The following is a 23,002-nucleotide window of genomic DNA, read 5'->3' on the forward strand; positions in this document are numbered from 1 at the left end:
ACAAAAAACCAGATACGTATACTCTTCCCGAAGTAATTAACACATTTTTAAATACCAAGAGGGCATTAGAAATGGGTTCTGATGCTATTTTAGAAAGAAAGATTATTTGTTTATTCTAATTTTAATATAGGGTGTTGAGGTACATGACATTTGATTTGTTCCTTATAATGGGCTAATGCAATTCTCCAATCATCTGAAGATTTAAGTAAATACTCCAATTGTTCCTTATTATAGGGAATAACAATTTCATGCATATCTTTGCCAAATAGTTCCCTGGATCTTAACCTCCCTTTAATAATTAATTGATACTATTTTTACTTGTGTATGAGGGAGATAAATCCATTCTAGTACACCTTATTGCCATAAATATGCAGTAGGGGTGTAAGCTGTTTTAATTTGAACTTCTTCCTATTATAAGACCAAAGGTGCCAGATGATAGTGGCCCTTTAAAACCTTTATCTATTAATTTCACTCCCTCATAAAGGGAGAGTTTATAATCTTTGTCTATTGTAAGATCTAATTCTATACTTACTAGTGTTGCTCTAGGTAAACTTAAGATGTTAAACTCAGAGGCCAGAGGATTCATCTTACTTTTACCTTCCTCTGTCTCTCTATTTTGCCGTTTTCTTTCTTTCTTTCTTTTTTTTTTTAATTTTAGGGTGGAGGAGTGCTCTCACCACGTTTGTTTTTGTTTTTGTTTTTGTTTTTTTTTTTTTTTTTGTTTTTGTCTCCTCATCTTTCAGAGGGTTTCTGTGGGGCATTGGGCTATGCACAGACAGGCTAGTCTCTAGTTGAGCAGAGGGTTGAACCCTGGAATGGTGATAATTCACCTACATGACATGGTAGGTGTTCTCTCATGCTCCTGGAACTCTGGCTCCTGCCTAAGTTACTACCCCCATAGCCCCCACAAGAGAAGCATGGCTAGAAGTCATGTAGACAATGCCCCAAGCTGGGGATCCATCCCATACACAATTTCTAAATCCAGATACTTTTATGGATGCAAACAAGTGCTTACTGACAGAAGCCTGTTATAGCTGTCTCCTGAGAGGCTCCACCAGTGCCTGACAAATATAGAGGTGGATCCTTGAAGCCTACCATTAGGACTGGGCACAGGGTCCTCAATGAAGAAGCTAGAAAAAGGACCCAAGGAGCTGAAGGGGTTTGTAATCCCATAGGAGGAACAATGATATGAACTAACCAGTTCCACCCGCCCCCCCCTCCCCCCAGAGCTCCCAGGGACTAAATCACCAATTTAAGGATACATATGGTGGTACTCATGTCTCCAGCTGCATATGTAGCAGAGGATGGTCAAGTCAGTCATCAATGGGAGGAGAGGCCCTTGGTCCCGTGAAGGCTCTATGTCCCAGTGTAGGCGAATGCTAGGCCCAGGAAGTGGGAGTGGGTGAGTTGGTGATTGGGGGGAAGGGAGGGATTTCCTGGATGTTTTTGATCAGGATATTTTTTTCATTTTGCATTTTCTTTGATTGTTGTGTCAATGTTTTCTATGGTGTCTTCTGCGCCTGAGATTCTCTACTCTATCTCTTGTGATGCTTACAGCTATATCCTCTGATCTCTTTCCTGTTTTTTTTTTTTTTTATTATTATCTCCAGAGTTGTCTCCATTTGTGATTTCTTTATTGTTTCTACTTCCATTTTTAGATCCTGGATGGTTTTGTTCAATTCCTTCACCTGTTTGGTTGTGTTTTACTGTAATCTTTAAAGGGATTTTTGTGTTTCCTCTTTAAGGGCTTCTGCTTGTTTACCTGTGCTCTCCTGTACTCCTTTAAGGGAGTTATTTATGTCCTTCTCAAAGTCCTCTATCATCATCATGAGAAATGACTGTAGATCCCTATCTTGCTTTTCTGGTGTTGTGGTGTATCTAGGACTTTCTATGGTGGCAGAGTTGGGTTCTGATGATGCCAAGTAACCTTGGTTTCTGTTGCTTCTGTTCTTATGTTTGCCTCCTGCCATCTGATTATCTCAAGTGCTCCCTGCCCTCACTATATCTGATAGAAGCATGCCCTACCTGTAATCCTGGTTGAGTCAGAACTCCTCAGAGTTCAGATTTCTCTGTGATCCTGAGATTCTGTGTGTTTCAGGGTTCCTGGGAGTTAACCTGCCTCTGAGACCTCGAGATTCTGGTGTGACTAAGCTCCTGGGATCCTGGGATCCTAAGATCCTGTGAGTGTTAGGGCACCTGAGAGTGGAGATTCCTCTTCTTGGGGACCCTGGTACTGTCTGCTGAGATTGGACTCAACGTAGAGCAGTGCTGACCGGAAGGAACCTGACAAGAAAAATTTTTATGTGATATATAAGAGGACATATTGGTCTTCCATGTCCATTGTCTTTGTCATTGGCTCCGTCTATTAGCTCTGGTTTATGGTCATTAAACTCTGTTAGTTGGCTACATTGGATTGTTGTTGTTGCTGTGGCACAGGAATATTTCTTTCTTCTTATTTTTCCATCCATCTTCTGCTAGTGACTAGTCTTTTGCTCTATCTCTACAGCCAAAAGAGACATTTATGAACTTCAATTAAAAAATAAAAAAGGGAGACAATATATTATTGTCACACCAACCCCAGCAGAATTTGTGTGACAAATTCCACAGACTGAGGTGAAAACATCCAGGGAAGAAGGCCTACTGAAACTGGTTGTGGAACTCTTGGCAGGAGAAAAAATATTGAGCCTTAGTTCTCATGTTAATTTATCTGTTTTATCTTCTTTTATTCTTTTTCTTCCTTATGAGATGTTCCTGATGGCTTATGCTAAGATCTTGAGTGAGAATAATGGGTACAAGACCATCCCTTGAGATGGGGGTACTAGCCATGATCTTATCTCCTGGGGAACCAGCACTTCATTTTATAAATCATTTACAAGATAATACTGATAGATAAAAGTTTTGGCAATAATAAAATTTCATATGGCTACATGTATGTCATCAGAAGTGGCCTTTGGTATATTGTCTTAGAAAGCTTTAAATAAAAAGAATTAAAATAGTTTAAATTTATGTCTTGAAGATCCACAAAAAAGAACAGGTACTAGTTGTTAAATATTAACTGACCATAAAAATTTATTAACCTGCTCTTGAAATTATGCCACTAGCTAGCCTTGGATGGTTTTGTGCTTTATTGTGCCAAATGACTATGATGATCCTATCTGTGACTGCTTCATTGAACACATCTTTTCAGAATTGTAATAACTGTTTGTTTATGTATAAAAACCCTTGACTGAGAGCTACAAAATACACTCAGATTCAAACTGCCTCGGTGTTTGTTTGTTTGTCACCACCAAATCCTTTCCTACCTAGCCTCCGAAGACCCTCATCCCTGGGACCCCCATATCCAACTGGGGTGGTCTGTGGCATTGAACAGGTTGATTGCTGACTTGGATTCTGTCTATTCTCTATGTAAATATCTTGAAAGCACATAGTGCTACCAGCCTGAGAACAGGCTGTAACATGCTTGCTTACTCGCTTAAGCTAGGATGATTTATAGAATTTTAGGAATAAGGATATGGCTTTGATGATAATAAAATCTTTCAGCTTATGGAACTGTGGGCATACTAGAAATGTATGTGCAGGACAAAATGGCATGTTCTGCATCTCTTGAAATAATTTATGTTTTTGAATTTGTGTGAATAAATAAAATTTCTGATTGCAAGTCAGTTGAAAGTTACAGAATGAGTCTTGGTGTCTGACTCATCCCTACATTCACTTGCTGCTTACATCCTGTCTGTAACTCTTTCACTCATGAGGCTAGCCCCTGGCACTTCCTCATTCCTTACATACATTTCTTACTTAAAATATTTTTTAGTGGATGCCCTACTTTGTCCCTGCCTTGAGCTGGAAGTATCCTAGGGTACCTCCTGCACGTCTCTTTGGACTCTTCTTATGGCCACCTTCAAGGAGATGGGAGTGTCTGGCTTCAAGGATTTCAACATGGCAGTAAAGGAGAACCAGGACAAAAGCACTTTCTCCTAATTCAATGATTTTAAGGATGGCAAAGGGAAAAGCTGGTTTCCAGAGTGCTTGGAAGCAGAGCTAGTCATTTGAAAGCTGTTATGTTACTGATGACTGTGTGTTCATCTACTGCCAAGCAAGTGTCAGATATTTTGGAAAGAAATAAATCATGACTTCAGAAAAAAATTAAATTACCTGCAGTGCCTACATTACTTAAATATGGAACACCTTAAAAACTTGGGGAGTTTGAGTGCCTTAGACCAATTTAGAGGAGATAATATTCTCTGAAGCTTATCATTTGATGACCTCTCCCATGTGACAGTAGTGTCACATGCCTTTGGTTCTAGCACTCAGGAGGCAGAGGCAGGAGATCAATAAGTTTGAGACCAACATTATCTGCAGAGAGTTCCAGGACAGCCAGGGCTGCACAGAAGCCCTGTCTGGAGCTCCCCTCCCCCTAAAAGGTTTTGATGATTGCAATTGCATCTTGATTTCCTGGATCTCTTAAAATCAGTGGTAAATGATGATGTGAAAATGAATGTGTCTAAACAACAAAGTATTACTTTTCTGTTTTTTTCTTAAGATGTTCATCAATTTTGAGTATTCTTTCAAGATTTAGCTCTTTATTTATATGATTTCTTATAATTAAAAAATTCTATTGTATGAACTTAAAGAAAATGTGGAGGAGGATTTATTCAACTTGCTAACTATTCTTTGGTAGCAGAGTCATGGGAGAAAGTACCAGGAATCAGAAAATAAAGAAGATAGAAGACAGAAAATTGAGAAAATATGGTATTGGATGGTCCTATAAAAGCTATATTTTATTCCAAGTAACCTTATTAAGAATTACAACATCTTATATATTCTTTTTTTTAGGGGAAATGGGATGAACGCAGAAGAAACTGTCATGTAATGAAAGGAAGTTGGCATAAAGCTAATCAAACAAAACTGTGGAAGAGTAACAAAGGCTTTCCTAAGAACATCACAGACTGAACAAACAGCAGCCCTATGACTGATGACAATATCCCCCACAAACTGTGAGTGTGTGTGTTTGTGTGTGTATGTGTGTGTGAGTGTGTGTGAGTGTGTGTGTTTGTGTGTGTGTGAGTGTGTGTGTGAGTGTGTGTGTGAGTGTGTGTGTTTGTGTGTGTATGTGTGTGAGTGTGTGTGTGAGTGTGTGTGTTTGTGTGTGTATGTGTGTGAGTGTGTGTGTGTATACAATTCAATGCCTCAAGGGAAATCTCCAGAACTCCTTGGCCCACATTATTATTGGCCCACATTATATTCCTGGTTTTAAAAAGGAGATACTTTCCTTCCCCATATATCAGGACCTCAGAGAAATCCAGAGTTCATCAGGACTGCTCTCAACAGAGGGTAAGATAGGATGATTTAGGGATAAAACATAAAGTATGTTCCATACATGTGTGGAAATGCCTTCAACCTCAGTAACTCTTCTTCATCAAAGACTAGTAATAGTTCAGTCTGTAAATATTCAGTGCAGGATGAGGGAATATAGGGAAAGACAGCTAAAATTAAAGGCCAGTTTAGGAATAAATGAATCTTAATACAAAAGAAGCTCTATAAAATATATACATAAGTGGCCACACCTAGAGGCAGCTTGACTTCCAGGAGCTTTGACGCAAACAGACTCAAAGGTGAGTCCCCAACATCTGCCCCAATACCTGGCATAACTGGGAACAACCCCCCCCCTCCCCAGGGGATGCAGGGAATGCAGGGACCAATGTCCAACCAGAGGCACACGTTCCTTCTGGATTGGAACTCTGCCCTGAGTGGACCCTGGGCTTTGGATCTCCATTCGCTCCACATACATTCAAAGTAGCTTGACTCCCAGGAGCTCTGACACACCCAGGATCATAGGTGAGTCCCCAATCTCTGTATCAATACCTAGAGTAACTGGGATCCCTCAGGACCCAGGGGGGATGCAGGAACCACTGCCCAGTAAAAGGCACATGATTCTTCTGGTTTGCACCTGTGCCTATAAGTGGACATTGGACTCTGTCTCTCCACCCATTTTGCCCATACCCAGAGGCAGCTTGACTCCCAGGAGCTTTGATGAACCCAGCATTTCAGGAGCAAAGAATCGCAGAGATAGCTGGACTCATAGGTGTCCTGAAATAACCAGGATCTCAGAATCACAGGATCATAGCTCAAGGAGGTACAGGCTCCAGTCAGAGACAGCAAGGCCAGTTAGCATTAGAGATAACCAGATGCCAAGAGGCAAATGCAAGATCAAAAGCAAAAGAAATCAGTGCTACTTGGCAACATCAGAACCCAGTTCTCCCAACGCAACAAGGCCTAGCTAGATACACCAACACATCTGAAAAGCAGGATTCAGATTTAAGATCACATCTGATGTAAATGATAGGCAACTTTAAGAAGGACATAAATAACTCCCTTAAAGAAATACAGGAGAACAGAGGAAAACAAGTAGAAGCTGTTAAAGAAGAGACACATAAATCTCTTAAAGAAATACAGGAAAACATAATCAAAGATACGAAGCTATTGACCAAAAGTATCTAGGACTTAAAAACGTATATAGAAACATTAAAGAAAACACAAACGAAGACAAACCTGGAGATGGAAAAACCTAGGAAAGAGATCAGGAGTCACACATGCAACCATCACCAACAGAATACAGTGGCAAAAAAGAGAATCTTGGGGGTAGGAGATATCATCAACACAACAGTCAAAGGAAATACAAAGAGCAAAAATCTCCTAACTCAAAACATTCAAGAAATCCAGAATACAATGAAAAGACCAATCCTAAGAATAACAGGTGTAGAAGAGAGTGAAGATTCCTAACTCATAAAACCAGTTAACATCTTCAACAAAATTATAGAAAAAACTTTCCTAAAGAAAGAGATGCCCATAAATATACAAGAAGCCTACAGAACAACAAACAGGTTGGATGAGAAAAGATATTCCTCCTGTCACATAATCAAAATACCAAAATGCACAGAACAAAAAAAGAATACTGAAAGATGTAAGGGGAAAAAGGCCAAGTAACATACAAAGGCAGACCTATCAGAATTACACCAGACTTCTCAATAGAGACTCTAAAAGCCATAAGATCTTGGGCAGATATCATACCGATCCTAAGAGAACACAAATGCTTGCCCAGGCTACTATATCCAGTAAAACTCTCAACTACCATAGATGTAGAAACCAGGATATTCCGTGAGAAAATCAAATTTAAAAGATATCTTTCTATTCATCCAGCTCTACAAAGGTAATGGAAGGAAAAACTCCAACACAAGAAGGGAAACTATACCTAAGAAAAAGCAAGAAATTAAAAGTCTCACAACAAATCCAAAAGAAGAGAATCATGCAAACATAATTCCACTTCTAACAAACAAAAATAGCTGGAAGCAACTATCATTGGTACTTAATATCTCTCAGCATCATCTCCCAATAAAAATAAATAAACTAACAGACTGGATAAGTAATTAGGACCCAGCATTTTCCTCCATAAAGAAAACATACTCCAGTAACAAAGAAAGACACTACCTCAAAGTAAGAGGCTGGAAAAAATTATTCTAAGCAAATAGTCCCAAGAAACAAGCTGGAGTAGCAATTCTAGTATCCAATAAAATAGAATTTCATCTAAAAGCTATAAAAAATGAGGAAGGACACTATATACCCATCAAAGCAAAAACCCACCAAGATGAACTCTCAATTCTGAAAATCTGTTCCCCAAATGCAAGGGCATGAACATTTGTAAAAGAAATGATTCTAAAGCTCAAAGCACACATTGAACCTTACACAATAAAAGTGGGAGACTTCAATACTCCATTCTCACCAATGGAAACAAAAACTAAACAGAGAGACAGTGAAAGTAACAGAAGTTATGAACCAAATGAATTTAAGGGATATTTACCAAACATTTTGCCATAAAACAAAAGAATATACATTCTTCTCAGCACCTCAGGGAATCTTCTCCAAAATTGTACATATAACTGGACACAAAACAAGTCTCACATGATACAAGAAGATAAAAAAAAAAATCCCATGCATCCTATCTGATCACCACAAAGTAAGTCTGGTCTTCAATAACAACAAAAACAACAGAAAGCCTGCATCTACATGGGAGCTGAACAACACTCTACTCAATGATAACGTGGTCAGGGAAGAAATAAAGAAATTAAAGACTTTTTAGAATTTGATGAAAACGAAGGCACAATATACCCAAACTTATGGGGCCCAATCAAAGCAGTGCTAAGAGGAAGACTCATAGTTCTGAGTGCCTACATAAAAAATTGGAGAATGCATATACTAGTAGTCTAACAGCATATCTGAAAACTCTAGAACAAAAGGAAGCAAATACACCCAAGAGGAGTAGACAGCAGGGAATAGTCAAACTCACAGCTGAATTCAATCAAATAGAAACAAAGAGAACTATATAAAGAAAAAAAATACCAAAACAAAAACCAAGAGCTGGTTCCTTTCAAGGATCAACAAGATCAATAAACTCTTAGTCAGACTAACCAGAGGTCATGAGACTGTATCCAAATAACAAATCACAAGTGATAAGGGAGACAAAACAACAGAAACTGAAAAAAAATTTAAAACATTATCAGAACCTACTACAAAAGACTATATTCAACAAAACTAGAAAATCTGGAAGAAATGGATAATTTTATAGACAGCAGGTATCAAAGTTAAATCAGGATATGATAAACCATCTAAACAGTCCCATAACTCCTAAAGAAGTAGAAGCAGTCATTAAAATTCTCCCAACCAGAAAAACAAAAACAAAAACAAAAACAGAAACAAAACAAAAAGATGGCCAGGATCAGATGGTTTTAGTCAAGAATTCTATCAGATCTTCAAAGAAGACCTAATACCAACACCCTTCAAACTATTCCACAGAATAGAAGCAGAAGGAAGACGAATTCACTCTGTGAAGCCACAGTTACGTTGATACCAAAACCAGAAAAAGACCCAACAAAGAAAGAGAACTTCACACCAATTTCCTCTATGGATATTGACGAAAAAATACTCCATAAAATTCTAGCAAACTGAATCCAAAAGCACTTCAAAATGATCATTCCCCATGATCAATTAGGCTTCATGCCAGGGATACAGAGATGATTTGATATAAGGAAATACATAATTACCATCCACTATATAAAACAAACTCAAAGACAAAAACCACATGATCATCTCATTAGATGCTGAAAAAGCCTTTGACAAAATACAATACCCTTTCTAATTAAAAGTATTCGACAGATCAGGAATTCAAGGCTCATACCTAAACATAATAAAAGCAATATACACCAAACCCGTAGCCAGCATGAAACTAAATGGAGAGAAGCTTGAAGCAATCGCACTAAAATCAGAGACTAGACAGGGCTGCCCACTGTCTCCCTACCTTTTCTATATAGTACTTGAAATCCTAGTCAGAGCAATTAGACAACAAAAGGAGAGCAAAGGGATACAAATTGGAAAGGAGGAAGTCAAGATATCACTATTTGCAGATGATATGATAGTATTCATAAACGACCCCAAAAATTCTACCAGAGAACTCCTACAGCTGATAAACAACTTAAGCAAGTGACCAGATATAAAATTACACAAATCATATATGAATCAAACAAATCAGTAGCCTTCTTCTACTCAAATGATTAATGGTCTGAAATCGAAATTAGGGACATAAAACTCTTCACAATAGTCACAAATAATGTTAAATATCTTGGTGTAGTCAAGCAAGTGAAAGATCTATGTCAAGAACTTCAAGTCTCTGAAGAAAGAAATCGAAGACCTCAGAAGATGGAAAAATCTTCCATGCTCATGGAACAGTAGGATTAACAGTAAAAATGGCCATCTTACCAAAAGCAATCTACTTGGTTTTGAACACAGGAGGTTGCTTAGTTCATGTAAAAGAAATTGTTACTTTTATCTGACCATTTACTAAAAGATTTATATCTTTTGATTGAAGAAAAATAATGTCTAAATACTAGTCAGCTAAATAGTTTCAAGCTGGAATAATTTTTGTTTGTTCAATAAACTTTTTCTGTTAAGTCTAACATGATACCTTCCATTCTGAAAGTACAAACACTCTAATGAACTCATTCAAGAGTTACAGATATCAATAAGTTCATCCCACAATGAGAGAAAGAAAAGTCAGTGCAACAAGTCCTATATCATTAAGCTAGAAAAGCAAAGTCAGAAACTTTGGGTTATAAACTCTTTTGCTTGTTATTATTTTTCATACTCATGTAAACACAGCAGAGTAGATAATATGGTGTCTCCTTCTCCTGTTAGAAGATCCTATTACTAAGGTCATAGTCTATATTGTTGAGACAGCTCCCCTGACTTAGGAACAAAATAGAAGACTACCTTTCTTAGTATCACTTCTCTTCTTTGTTTGCCTTTATCTGGAGAGCCAGTTCCCCATGTTCTCTACCTGAGAAGTGAAACTTAGTCCCTGGCAAAATTTCAGGTTCAACTTCCGTTCTCCTGATAAGATTCTGTGATGCAAGCTCCTTGCATTCCCAGTACCCTAAGCCACAACCAATGTACATTTACCCCAAAGCTTTGACACTATCTAATGTTTATATCATCCTTGTTCACCTGAATAAAGCATACACTCTTTTAGTGAATAACACCTAAGACAGCCGTGTCACTGAATACCGTCTGTAAAGTTAAAATCCTTGGAGAAGGCTTTCTTTTTCACTCTTCAACCTGATTAGCCACCCACGGTGGCCCTCTCTTCTTCCTTTCCTGTCCTGTGTGCAGCAGTGCCTAGAAACCCTGAGGGAGGAAGCAGAACTGGGAACCACATATCCTGCTTTAAAACTTTCTTGAGAATACAGAAAATGTGGTGTATTTATACAACGGAGTACTATTCAGCTATTAAATACAATTAATTCATGAAATTCTTAGACAAATGGATGGAACTAGAAAATATCATCCCGAGTAAAGTAACTCAATAACAAGAGAACACACATGGTATGCACTCACTGATAAGTGAATATTAGCCTGGAAGTTCAGAATACCCAAGATACAATTCACAGACCACATGAAGCTAAAGAAGAAGTAAGACCAAATTGGAGATACATTGTTCCCCTTTAGAAGGATAAACAAAATACACATGGAAGGAGTTACAGAGACAAAGTGTGGAGCAGAGACTGAAGGAATGACCATCCAGAGACTGCCCCACCTGAGGAGTCATCTCACATACAGACTCCAAACCCAGACCCTATGGTGAATGCCAAGAAGTGCTTGCTGACAGGAGCCTGTATATCTTCTGAGAGGCTCTGCCAGTGCTTAACAAATACAGAGGCAGATGCTTGCAGACACATCATTGGACTGAACATGGGGTCCCCAGTAGAGGAGTTAGAGAAAGGACTGAAGACTCTGAAGAGGTTTGCAACTCCATAGGAGGAACAACCAGACCCCCCTTCCAGAGTTCCCAGAGACTAAACCACCAAAATGGAGGGACCAATGGCTTCACCCACATAAGTAGCAGAGGATGTTCTTGTTGGTCATCAATGGGAGGAGATGACCATGGTCCTCTGAAGGCTGGATGCCCCAGTGTAGGGGACTGCCAAGGAGAGTTGGCAGTGGGTGGGTGGGTGAAGGAGCACCCTTATAGAAGCAGGGGGAGGGGGAATGTGATTGATGGAGGTTTCAGGAAAGAAAATCATGAAATGGGATAACATTTAAAATGTAAATAAAGAAAATATACAATGAAAGAAAACAATCTATCTTGGCACTAGAGAGGTTTGTACCATTCCTTTTGTCTCTGATTCAGAGATCTTCAGCCCCAGCCTAGGTGAAAATCATCTAATGCACTGAACATGCAACTACAATACTATTTGGTTCTCACATTACTAAAATGAAGAGTTTAGTAATCAGTCCCACAAATGAGCCAATATGCTAAACACACACACACACACATTTTCACTCCATTGGATATAAATATGTAAAATTTCAGTCCTTCTAAAATAAATTTTAAAATTTCAGTCATTAACTATTCCAAAAAAGAAAAAAAAGTTGTTTCCTGTCTAACACTGAATGGGTGCTAAATTTGAACTGGACACATAAGTTCCAGAAAAGATGCTAAGCATCTAGTATATACTGATAGGTAAAAGAGAATCCTTAGTCTTCCCATATTTGTCTATGAATTAGTTATTTTGCTTAGTGTCAATGATGGGCTATCTTCTGTGTCTTGACACTATTTAATCCTTGCTCACTTTCTTTATTCAGGTAAAAATCATCAGTACCAATACAAACATCAATTACCTTTCTGTTCATGCATTTTATGCTGCTTGCATTTGCACTGTAAACAACTACTTCTGGTACATCTAGATCTGAGATATGTGCTAACACTTCCTAACTTCTTAAGAGTATCAGATAACAGTGAATGTCAGGATGGATCAGAGTGGAAACAAATTAAAAGGAACCAGGCTGTAGTGGTGTGTGTGTGTGTGTGTGTGTGTGTGTGTGTGTGTGTGTGTGTGTGTGTGTGTGTGTGCATTGAGTCTATACTTATGAGAAACCAAATTAAAAGGACATGAAGGGACAAAAGACACTGAAACCAACAGAAGAGTGTTCAAAGAGCAATTATGTCACACACAGGAAAGGGAATCAAACTACACTAAAACCCAGAGGGCATGTGGATGAAGCTATTCGGAGTTAAAGTTTTAACACTTTAAATTTCTCTTTGTAGCAAATAGTGTCTTACAAGGGAAGGCAAAATTTGTGGTAGTTTAGGACACTTGTCCTGATGCTGAAAACATACTCCCAATAACTTCCTATATAGGAACTATTTTTATTTATTGTTTATTTGTGTATTTATTTACTTGTTTATTTATTTACTTATCTACATCCCAAATGCTGCTCCCCCTTCTGGTCCCTTCCTGATTGAATGCCCATCACTTCTCCCCAATATCCCTGAGAGTTTTCTTTCCCAGGATATCTGCCCATCTACTTTATTGTGAGTCACATAGGATAAAAGCATGTACTACTGTGGTAAAATAACAAAAAGAAATCAAAGCAAATGTAGCAATAAAATAACTTCAAATGACTCCTGTTCCTCTCAACACCAGTACCTTGCTCAGCCTTTGTCAGAGAACCTAACTCCTGTGGAATATGGGAAAAAATACAAGATAAGATTCAGAATGTGAGAGGTGTATTTGTCTGTCACTATACCAGTACCACGCAGTTTTTATCACAATTGCTCTGTAGTAAAGCTTTAGGTCCGGCATGGTGATTCCACCAGAGGTTCTTTTATCCTTGAGAAGAATTTTTGCTATCCTAGGTTTTTTGTTATTCCAGATGAATTTGCAGATTGCACTTTCTAATTCGTTGAAGAATTGATTTGGAATTTTGATGGGGATTGCATTGAATCTGTAGATTGCTTTTGGCAAGATAGCCATTTTTACAATGTTGATCCTGCCAATCCATGAGCATGGGAGATCTTTCCATCTTCTGAGATCTTCTAGAATTTCTTTCTTCAGAGACTTGAAGTTTTTATTATACAGATCTTTCACTTCCTTAGTTAGAGTCACGCCAAGATATTTTATATTATTTGTGACTATTGAGAAGGGTGTTGTTTCCCTAATTTCTTTCTCAGCCTGTTTATTCTTTGTGTAGAGAAAGGCCATTGATTTGTTTGAGTTAATTTTATATCCAGCTACTTCACCGAAGCTGTTTATCAGGCTTAGGAGTTCTCTGGTGGAATTTTTAGGGTCACTTATATATACTATCATATCATCTGCAAAAAGTGATATTTTGACTTCATCTTTTCCAATTTGTATCCCTTTGATCTCCTTTTGTTGTCGAATTGCTCTGGCTAGGACTTCAAGTACAATGTTGAATAGGTATGGAGAAAGTGGACAGCCTTGTCTAGTCCCTGATTTTAGAGGGATTGCTTCAAGCTTCTCACCATTTACTTTGATGTTGGCTACTGGTTTGCTGTAGATTGCTTTTATCATGTTTAGATATGGGCCTTGAATTCCTGATCTTTCCAAGACTTTTATCATGAATGGGTGTTGGATCTTGTCAAATGTTTTTTCCGCATCTAACGAGATGACCATGTGGTTTTTGTCTTTGAGTTTGTTTATATACTGGATTACGTTGATGGATTTCCGTATATTGAACCATCCCTGCATCCCTGGGATGAAACCTACTTGGTCAGGATGGATGATTGTTTTGATGTGTTCTTGGATTTGGTTAGCAAGAACTTTATTGAGGATTTTTGCATCAATATTCATAAGGGATATTGATCTGAAGTTTTCTATCTTTGTTGGGTCTTTTTGTGGTTTAGGTATCAGAGTAATTGTGGCTTCATAGAATGAGTTGGGTAGAGTACCTTCTGTTTCTATTTTGTGGAATAGTTTGTGAAGAACTGGGATTAGTTCTTCTTTGAAGGTTTGATAGAACTCTGCACTAAACCCATCTGGTCCTGGGCTTTTCTTGGTTGGGAGACTATTAATGACTGCTTCTATTTCTTTGGGGGATATAGGGCTGTTTAGATCATTAACCTGATCTTGATTCAACTTTGGTACCTGGTATCTGTCTAGGAACTTCTCCAGTGTCTGCTCTGGACATAGGTACAAACCAGAAGGATCCTGTGCTTCTAGCTGGACAGGGGTTCCTGCATCCCTTGGGACTGGAGGGTTCCAATTACACCAGGTATTTGGTCAGAGGTTGGGGCTTCACTTGTGATGCTGGGTATGTCAGAGCTCCTGGGAGTCATGCTTTCTCTGAGTGTGGGTAGAAAGCCAGAGCCCAGGGTTCTTTTCTGGCTGAAGGTGCAAACCAGAAGGAACATGCATCTCTGGCAAAAATGGTTTTGTCTTGGTGCTCCTTTACTACCACTGAACTTCTTGGCTGGACACCTTTATTTCCTTGAAAGTGGCCATAATTAAAGTTCAGGGAGATGAGCAGTAGGTACTGTAGGGTTCTGCCAGCTCAACTCAGGACAGAAGTAGGGCATTGACTCAAAAAATATTTTAAGTAACAGATGAATGTAGGAGAACAGGAAGTGCCAGAGGCCAGTCTCAGGAATGAATGGGTTCCAGAGAGGATTTAAGGAGCAAATGGAGGGGTGAGTCAAACACCAAGACTAGGATGATCTGAAACTTCTGACTGACTTGCAATTCGAATTTTTTTATTCATAAAAAATAAAAAAATATGATTTCAAGAGGTACAGATTATGTCCTTTTGTCACACACATACTTTTTTTCTAGTATCCCCATTGTTATATGAGTAGAAAGATTTTATTATCATTAAAGCTATATCCTTATTCTTAAAATTCTACAAATCATTTTAGCTTAAGTGAGCAAGCAAGCATGTTGCAGCCTGTTCTCAGGCTGGTAGCACTATGTGCTTTCAAGTTATTTATATAGAGAATAGACAGAATCGAAGTCATCAAATCAACCTGTTCTAAACAGTATATTGTTTACTTTTAATGATCAAAGATTATTTATAGATTTTCTGAACCTTCAAACTTAGGAATTCTTGCAGCTGGTACTTATAATGTTATAAGAATTCATTTAATAGAGGAATTGTTTTGTTTCTATACTAATTAACATTACAACAACCTGACATAGACCAATCTTTTCAGCAATGACAAATGCTAATACCTTATTCTTCTTGCAATCTTTTATACCATCTATTCATGCTATTATATTACCTTAGTACTTCTAACATATGTTGCTGAGTTTTTACTAGGGCATAGTATGTATGGTCTTTTATCATGTAGGTTATAATTCTAAGAAACTTTACACATACTGTAAAGGAAGTTCTGTACTCTGATCTGAGGTCACTTCTCTTGTCGTCCTGAACCTTGTCAACCTTCTCTGAGTTCAAACTATAATTCTAATTACTTTGTTTCTTGAATTTGCTTAGGGGTAGATAACAATCTCCAAGGCACAGAGGAGTCTTGAAATTAGGGTCAACTGAGGTTACTTCCTTGAGAGCAGGAGGTAGTACATTCAGGACTTTCTAGGAGGAATGCAGATGCAATTTTGACACAGAAAACAGGAGTAAATTATTACACTAATAGTGCCCCAAGAGTATAACACACAGACACTCAAAAAAAGTGGGATTGGCTTCATGACATACACCTTCCCTTAGAAAATGGCTGTAAGGGAAGAAAAGTAGTTCTTTAATGAGTTTAAAAAATAGAAAGAAAGAAAGAAAGAAAGAAAGAAGGGAAGAAAGAGAGAAAGAGAGAAAGAAAGAAAGAAAGAAAGAAAGAAAGAAAGGAAGGACAGAAGGAAAGAGGGAAAGAAAGAAGAGAGGAAGGAAGGAAAGAAGGAAGGGAGGAAGGAAGGAAAGAAGGAAGGAGAGAGAGAGCAAGAGAGAGTGACCTTTTGCCTTTACTGCTTTTAATATTCTTCCTTTGTTTTGTGCATTTGATATTTTGACTATCATCTGATAAAAGGAATTTTCTTCTGGTACAGTCTATTTGGAGTTCTGTAGGCTTCTTGTCCATTCAGGAGAATCTCTTTCTCTAGGTTAGGGATTTTTTTTTCTATAATTTTCTTAAAGGCATGTACTAGCCCTTTAAGTTGGGAATCTTCACTCTCTTCTATACCTATTATCCTTAGGGTTGGTCTTCTCATTGTGTCCTGGAAATCCTGGATGTTTTGGGTTAGAAGATTTTTGTATTTTGCATTATCTTAAACTATTGTGTCAATGTTTTCTATGGTATCTTCTGCACCTGAGATTCTCTCCTCTATCTTTTGTATTCTGTTGGTGATGCTTGCCTCTATATGACTCCTGATCTCCTTCCTAGGTTTTCTTTCTCCAGGGTTGTCTCCCTTTGTGTTTTCTTTATTGTTTCTATTTCCATTTTTAGACCCTGAATAGTTTTGTTCAATTCCTTTTCCATTTGGTTGTGTCTTCCTGTAATTATTTCAGGGTTTTTTGTGTATCCCGTTTAAGTGCTTCTACCTGTTTACCTGTGTTCTCCTGTATTTCTTTTTTTTTTTTTTTTGTTTTTCGAGACAGGGTTTCTCTGTATAGCCCTGGCTGTCCTGGAACTCACTTTGTAGACCAAGCTGGCCTCGAACTCAGAAATCTGCCTGCCTCTGCCTCCCAAGTGCTGGGATTAAAGGCGTGCGCCACCACCGCCCGGCCCTCCTGTATTTCTTTAAGGGAGTTATTTATGTCCTTCTAATAGTCCACTATTATGATCATGGGTTGTGATTGTAAACCAGTCATGCATTTTTGGTGTTTTGGGGTATCAAGTACTCACTGTGGTGGGAGAACTTGGTTCTGGTGATGCCAAGTAGCCTTGGTTTCTGTTGCTTATGTTCTTGGCCTTGCCTTTTGCCTTCTGATTATCTCTGGGATTAGCTGGTCTTGCTGTGTCTGACTGTGGCTTGTCCCTCCTATAAGCCCATGTGTCAGTACTCCTAGGATACCTGATCTCTCTTCGAGGAATTTGGTTATTTAGAGCTGTGGAACAAGGTCAGCTCCAGGGTGCAGATGGAAACCAGAAGGATCGTGTCCCCTTCTCTTCCTTGATTCTTGTGTCCTGTTTGCTCTGGGTGGGTGTCTCCTGGGCCAGGAATTTGAGAAGTGGTTGTCTTATCTGTGCTTACAGGTGTGTCAGCTCTCCTGGGACCCCAGCTCTCTCTAGTAGGTATTGGTTATGGAGAACTGTAGCATCGGATCAGCTCTGGGCACTGTGACACAGGATCCTCATGTTAACTTCCCATTATTCACTTACCACTATACAATTATTTTTTCACATTATTTGTAACTGTGAATTATACTAAAAATTCTTTTACTTTTCCATTGGTAATTGGAATGTGTCTCATAGTCAGTATAAGTGAATTAGTCCTGTAACAATAGATGCAGCAGAAACAGAAGCCCATATTACTGTCTAAGACTCAGGTGTTTCTGTATGGAAAACCAGAGAGAGTACCAGAGGCCAAGAGTTGGGACACCATATTTCTAATTAACAGACAAATCCAACAGAAAGAAGCAAAGGGAAGTTATAATAAACAGTTCCAATCCTGGTCACCTGGGATTGTGTGGACCTAGACTGGCAAAGCTCCTTTTTAATGTTACCAGGTATAATAACATAATGGAGAGCTATGACTTCACAGTCAATCTTTGTTCTTATTTTTCTTTTTTTTCTCTCAGTTATTGACACAGTACATTTGTAAGTTATTCATTTTTTCAATTATTTATTAGATATTTTCTTCCTTTAGTGGGAGTGAGTGGGTAGGAGAGCAGGGTGTTCTTATTTTTCTTATATAATTATCAAAAAATTCTCCACAACTCTTCCTTCTAAAAGTATAACTTGTATAATTATATTATGCCCTAACTTGCTAAATTCTTCATAGGTATCAACCCAGTCTCACTGTTACTACAGGTTTGGCTCAATACTTTTTCTCGGACTCACTGCTATTGATGTCTAAAGTCAGGAACACAAAAGATCTAGTTGACAAAATTTGATTTTGAACTCAAATCCTCTTGATATCATTTAATAACTTGTCTTGTTCACTGCTTCTATTATGGAGAAGTTCTTTCTCAGCTGATAAAAATTTCCCATCTCAAACTTCCATAGCTTCATTACCATTTTGAATATTCTTCTTTCCCTAATGAGTCTATGTACTGCTAGTGGACTCTGATTTCTTCTAGTAGTAACTCAATGGTTTCCTTTTGTCAGAAGTTTTAGGACTATTTACACATTATTTTCATCATGTAGGAATTGAGCTTTGATATTTTCTTCCCTTTTTAGACTTAGATAATAGATTTATCACACAAGGAACCATGTGTAAAGGAACATGTAAAGAAAGGATGGGGTATGTTATCAAGTTTCTGACATTCTGCTTTTGTTTAAACAAATCTGTTCCAGGTGTGCTTACAGAGCTGTGCATATTAGAGTTGATGAAGATGTTGGTTTTTATTGTTTAATTTAGATATTTTTTATGGGTAAATTATTCATTTATTTATTTATTTTTTACTTGAGAACAGATGTTCTACTCTGTCACAAAGGGAGTCTGGAACATGAAACTATTTGCTTTTACACAGTAAGTTTAGAATAAAAATGAGTTGGATCCTATCCTTAGCATATCCCCAAAATATATTCTAGGTTCACCTCTCTTTAAATACTTGTCATTTTGGTGAATATGACCATACTACAATATAGGCAGAAATTCAGTCTGTACTCCATCTTTTAATTGTCACCAGTCATTTGATATCAAGATATAGCTATGAGAAACTATATATCCCCTTATAGATTAGAAAAGTGAAACTCAGAGCTAGAGATAGCAAGATTCTACTGTGTTCCCAATTAAGTGGGAACATATTTTAGTAAGGTGGTGAGGAAAAAGCAGTGCCTTACCCAAAGTCCATACGACATGTTGTCTTCAGTATTAAGCACACAATCAGGAAACGTATGACTGCTCATGGATGGTAGAGGTTTTGAAGAGAAGGCATGCTGTAAGGGTTGGCACTCATAAGCCTTGACCATCTGAAACACAGGTCTCCACTTTTCCACTTTTTTTTTTTAAGGTCCATGCCTGTACATCTTTATTAGATATTTTCTTTATTTACATTTCAAATGTTATCTCAAAAATTCCCTATATCCTCCCCCCACCCTGCTCTGCTACCCACCCACTCCCACTTCTTGGCCCTGATATTCCTCTGTACTGGGGCATATAGAGTTTGCAAGACCTAGGGGCCTCTCTTCCCACTGATGGCTGACTAAGCCACCTTCTGCTACATATGCAGCTAGAGACACAAACTCTGGGGGTACTGGTTAGTTCATATTGTTGTTCCACCTATAGGGTTGCAGACCCCTATAGCTCTGTGGTTACTTTCTCTAGCTCCTCCATTGGGGGTCCTGTGATACATCCAGTAGATGACTGTGAGCATCCACTTCTGAATTTGCCAGGCAATGGCATAGTCTCACATGAGACTGCTATATCAGGGTTCTTTCAGTAAAATCTTGCTGGCATATGCAATAGTTCCTGAGTTTGGTGGCTGATTATGGGATGGATTCCCAGGTGGGGTAGTCTCTGGATGATCCATCCTTTCAACTGAGCTCCAAAGTTTGTCTCTATAACTCCTCCCATGGGTACTTTGTTCCCTATTCTAAGGAGGAATGAAGTATCAACACGTTGGTCTTCCTTCTTCTTGATTTTCTTGTGTTTTGCACATTGTATATTGGGTATTCTAAGTTTCTAGGCTAATATTCACTTATCAGTGAGTGCATATCAAGTGACTTCTTTTGTGATTGGGTTACCACACTAAGGATGATATCCTCCAGATACATCCATTTGCCTTATAATTTCATAAATTCATTGTTTTTTAATAGCAGAGTAGTACTCCATTGTGTAAAAGTACCACATTTTCTGTATCCATTCCTCTGTTGAGGGGCATCTTGGCTCTTTCCAGCTTCTGGCTATTATAAATAAAGCTGTTATGAACATAGTGGAGCATGTGTCCTTATTACCAGTTGGAACATCTTCTGGGTATATGCCCAGGAGAGGTATTGCTGGATCTTCCTGTAGTACTATGTCCAATTTCCTGAGGAACTGCCAGACTGACTTCCAGAGTAGTTGTACAAGCTTGCAATCACACCAGCAATGGAGGAGTATTCCTCTTTCTCCACATCCTCGCCAACATCTGCTGTCACCTGAATTTTTGAACTTAGCCATTCTGACTGGTGTGAGGTGGAATCTCAAGGTTGTTTTGATTTCCATTTCCTGGAAGAATAAGGATGTTGAACAGTTTTTCAGATGCTTCTCAGCCCTTCAGTATTCCTCAGTTGAGAATTCTTTGTTTAGCTCTGTACCCCAATTCCATTACATTTTCTAATGGGGTTATTTGAATTTCTGGAGTCCAGCTTCTTGAGTTCTTTGTATATATTGGATATTAGTCCCCTATCAGTTTTAGGATTAGAAAAATTCCTTTCCCAATCTCTTGGTAAACTTTTTACTTATCGACAGTGTCTTTTGTCTTACAGAATCTTTGCAATTTTATGAAGTCACATTTGTCAATTCTTGATCATACAGCACAAGACAATACTGTTCTGTTTAGGAATTTTTCCCTTGTGCCCATATCTTCGAGGCTTGTCCCACATTCTCCTCTATAAGTTTCAGTGTCTCTGGTTTTATGTGGAGTTCCTTGATCCACTTAGATTTGACCTTAGTACAAGGAGATAAAAATGGATCAATTCCCATTCTTCTCCATAATAACTGCCAGTTGTGCCAGCAACATTCATTGAAAATGCTGACTTTTTCCCACTGGATGGTTTTAGCTCCCTTGTCAAAGATCAAGTGACCATAGGTGTGTGGGTTCATTTCTGGGTCTTCAATTCTATTCCACTGATCTAATTGTCTGTCGCTGTACCAGTACCATGCAGATTTTTTATCACAATTGCTCTGTAGTACAGCTTTAGGTCAGGCATAGTGATTCCCCCAGAGGTTCTTTTATTGTTGACAATAGTTTTTGTTATCCAAGATTATTTTTTTAAATATACATTTTATTAGGTATTTATTTCATTTACATTTCCAATGCTATCCCAAAAGTTCCCCACACCCTCCCCCACCCACTCCTCCACCCACCCACTCCCACTTGTTGGCCCTGGCTTTCCCCTGTACTGAGGCATATAAAGGTTGCAAGACCAATGGGCCTCTCTTTCCACTGATGGCCGACTAGGCCATCTTCTGATACATATGCAGCTAGAGACACAGGCTCCAGGGGTACTGGTTAGTTCATAATGTTGTTGAACCTATAGGGTTTCAGATCCCACACCCCCAGCTCCTTGGGTACTTTCTTTAGCTCCTCCATTGGGGGCCCTGGAATCCATCCACTAGCTGACTGTGAGCATCCACTTCTGTGTTTGCTAGACCCCGGCATAGCCTCACAAGAGACAGCTATATCTGGGTCCTTTCAGCAAAATCTTGCTAGTGTATGCAATGGTGTCAGCATTTGGAGGCTGATTATGGGATGGATCTCCGGCTATGGCAGTTTCTAGATGGTCCATCCTTTCGTCTCAATTCTAAACTTTGTCTCTGAAATTCCTTCCATGGGTGTTTTATTCCCTATTCTAAGAAGGGGCAAAGCATCCACACTTTGATCTTCATTCTTCTTGAGTTTCATGTGTTTCACAATTCGTATCTTATATGTTGGGTATTCTAACTCTCTGGGCTAATATCCACTTATCAGTGAGTACATATCATGTGAGTTCTTTTGTGATTGGGTTACCTCACTCAGGATGATGCCCTCCAGGTCTATCCATTTGCCTAGGAATTTCATAAACTGATTCTTTTTAATAGCTGAGCAGTACTCCATTGTGTAAATGTACCACAATTTTCTGTGTCCATTCCTCTGTTGAGGGTCATCTGGGTTCTTTCCACTTCTGGCTATTATAAATAAGGCTGCTATGGACATAGTGGAGCATGTGTCCTTCTTACCGGTTGGAACATCTTCTGGATATATGCCCAGAAGAAGTATTACTGGGTCCTCTGGTAGTATGATGTCCAATTTTCTGAGGAAGCGCCAGACTGATTTCCAGAGTGGTTGTACCAGCTTGCAATCCCACCAACAATGAAGGAGTGTTCCTCTTTCTCCACATCCTTGCCAGCATCTGCTGTCACCTGAATTTTTTTTTTTTATAATTTTTATTACGTAGTTTCCTCATTTACATTTCCAATGCTATCCCAAAAGTTCCCCATACCCTCCTCCCCACTCCCCTACCCACCCACTCCCACTATTTGGCCCTGGGGTTCCCATGTACTGGGGCATATAAAGTTTGCATGACCATTGGGCCTCTCTTTCCAGTGATGGCCAACTAGTCCATCTTTTGATACATATGCAGCTAGAGTCAAGAGCTCCGCGGTACTAGTTAGTTCATAATGTTGTTCCACCTATAGGGTTGCAGATCCCTTTAGCTTCTTGGGTACTTTCTCTAGCTCCTCCATTGGAGGCCCTGTGATCCATCAAATAGCTGACTGTGAGCATCCACTTCTGTGTTCGCTAGGCCACGGCCTAGTCTCACAAGAGACAGCTATATCAGGGTCCTTTCAGCAAACACTTGCTAGTG

The 23,002-nt window shown here is 38.8% G+C and overlaps 1 pseudogene; it reads left to right on the top strand.

Annotated features, from left to right (window-relative positions):
* Positions 1–3,888: 3,888 nt before the first annotated feature.
* The window catches only part of LOC115031320 (thioredoxin domain-containing protein 17 pseudogene), a 237,434-nt pseudogene continuing 218,320 nt past the window's right edge, over positions 3,889–23,002 (top strand).

The sequence above is a fragment of the Mus caroli genome, unplaced genomic scaffold (assembly GCF_978045245.1).
Source record: "Mus caroli unplaced genomic scaffold, Mus_caroli_1 scaffold_7, whole genome shotgun sequence".
Taxonomy (NCBI): Eukaryota; Metazoa; Chordata; class Mammalia; order Rodentia; family Muridae; genus Mus; species Mus caroli.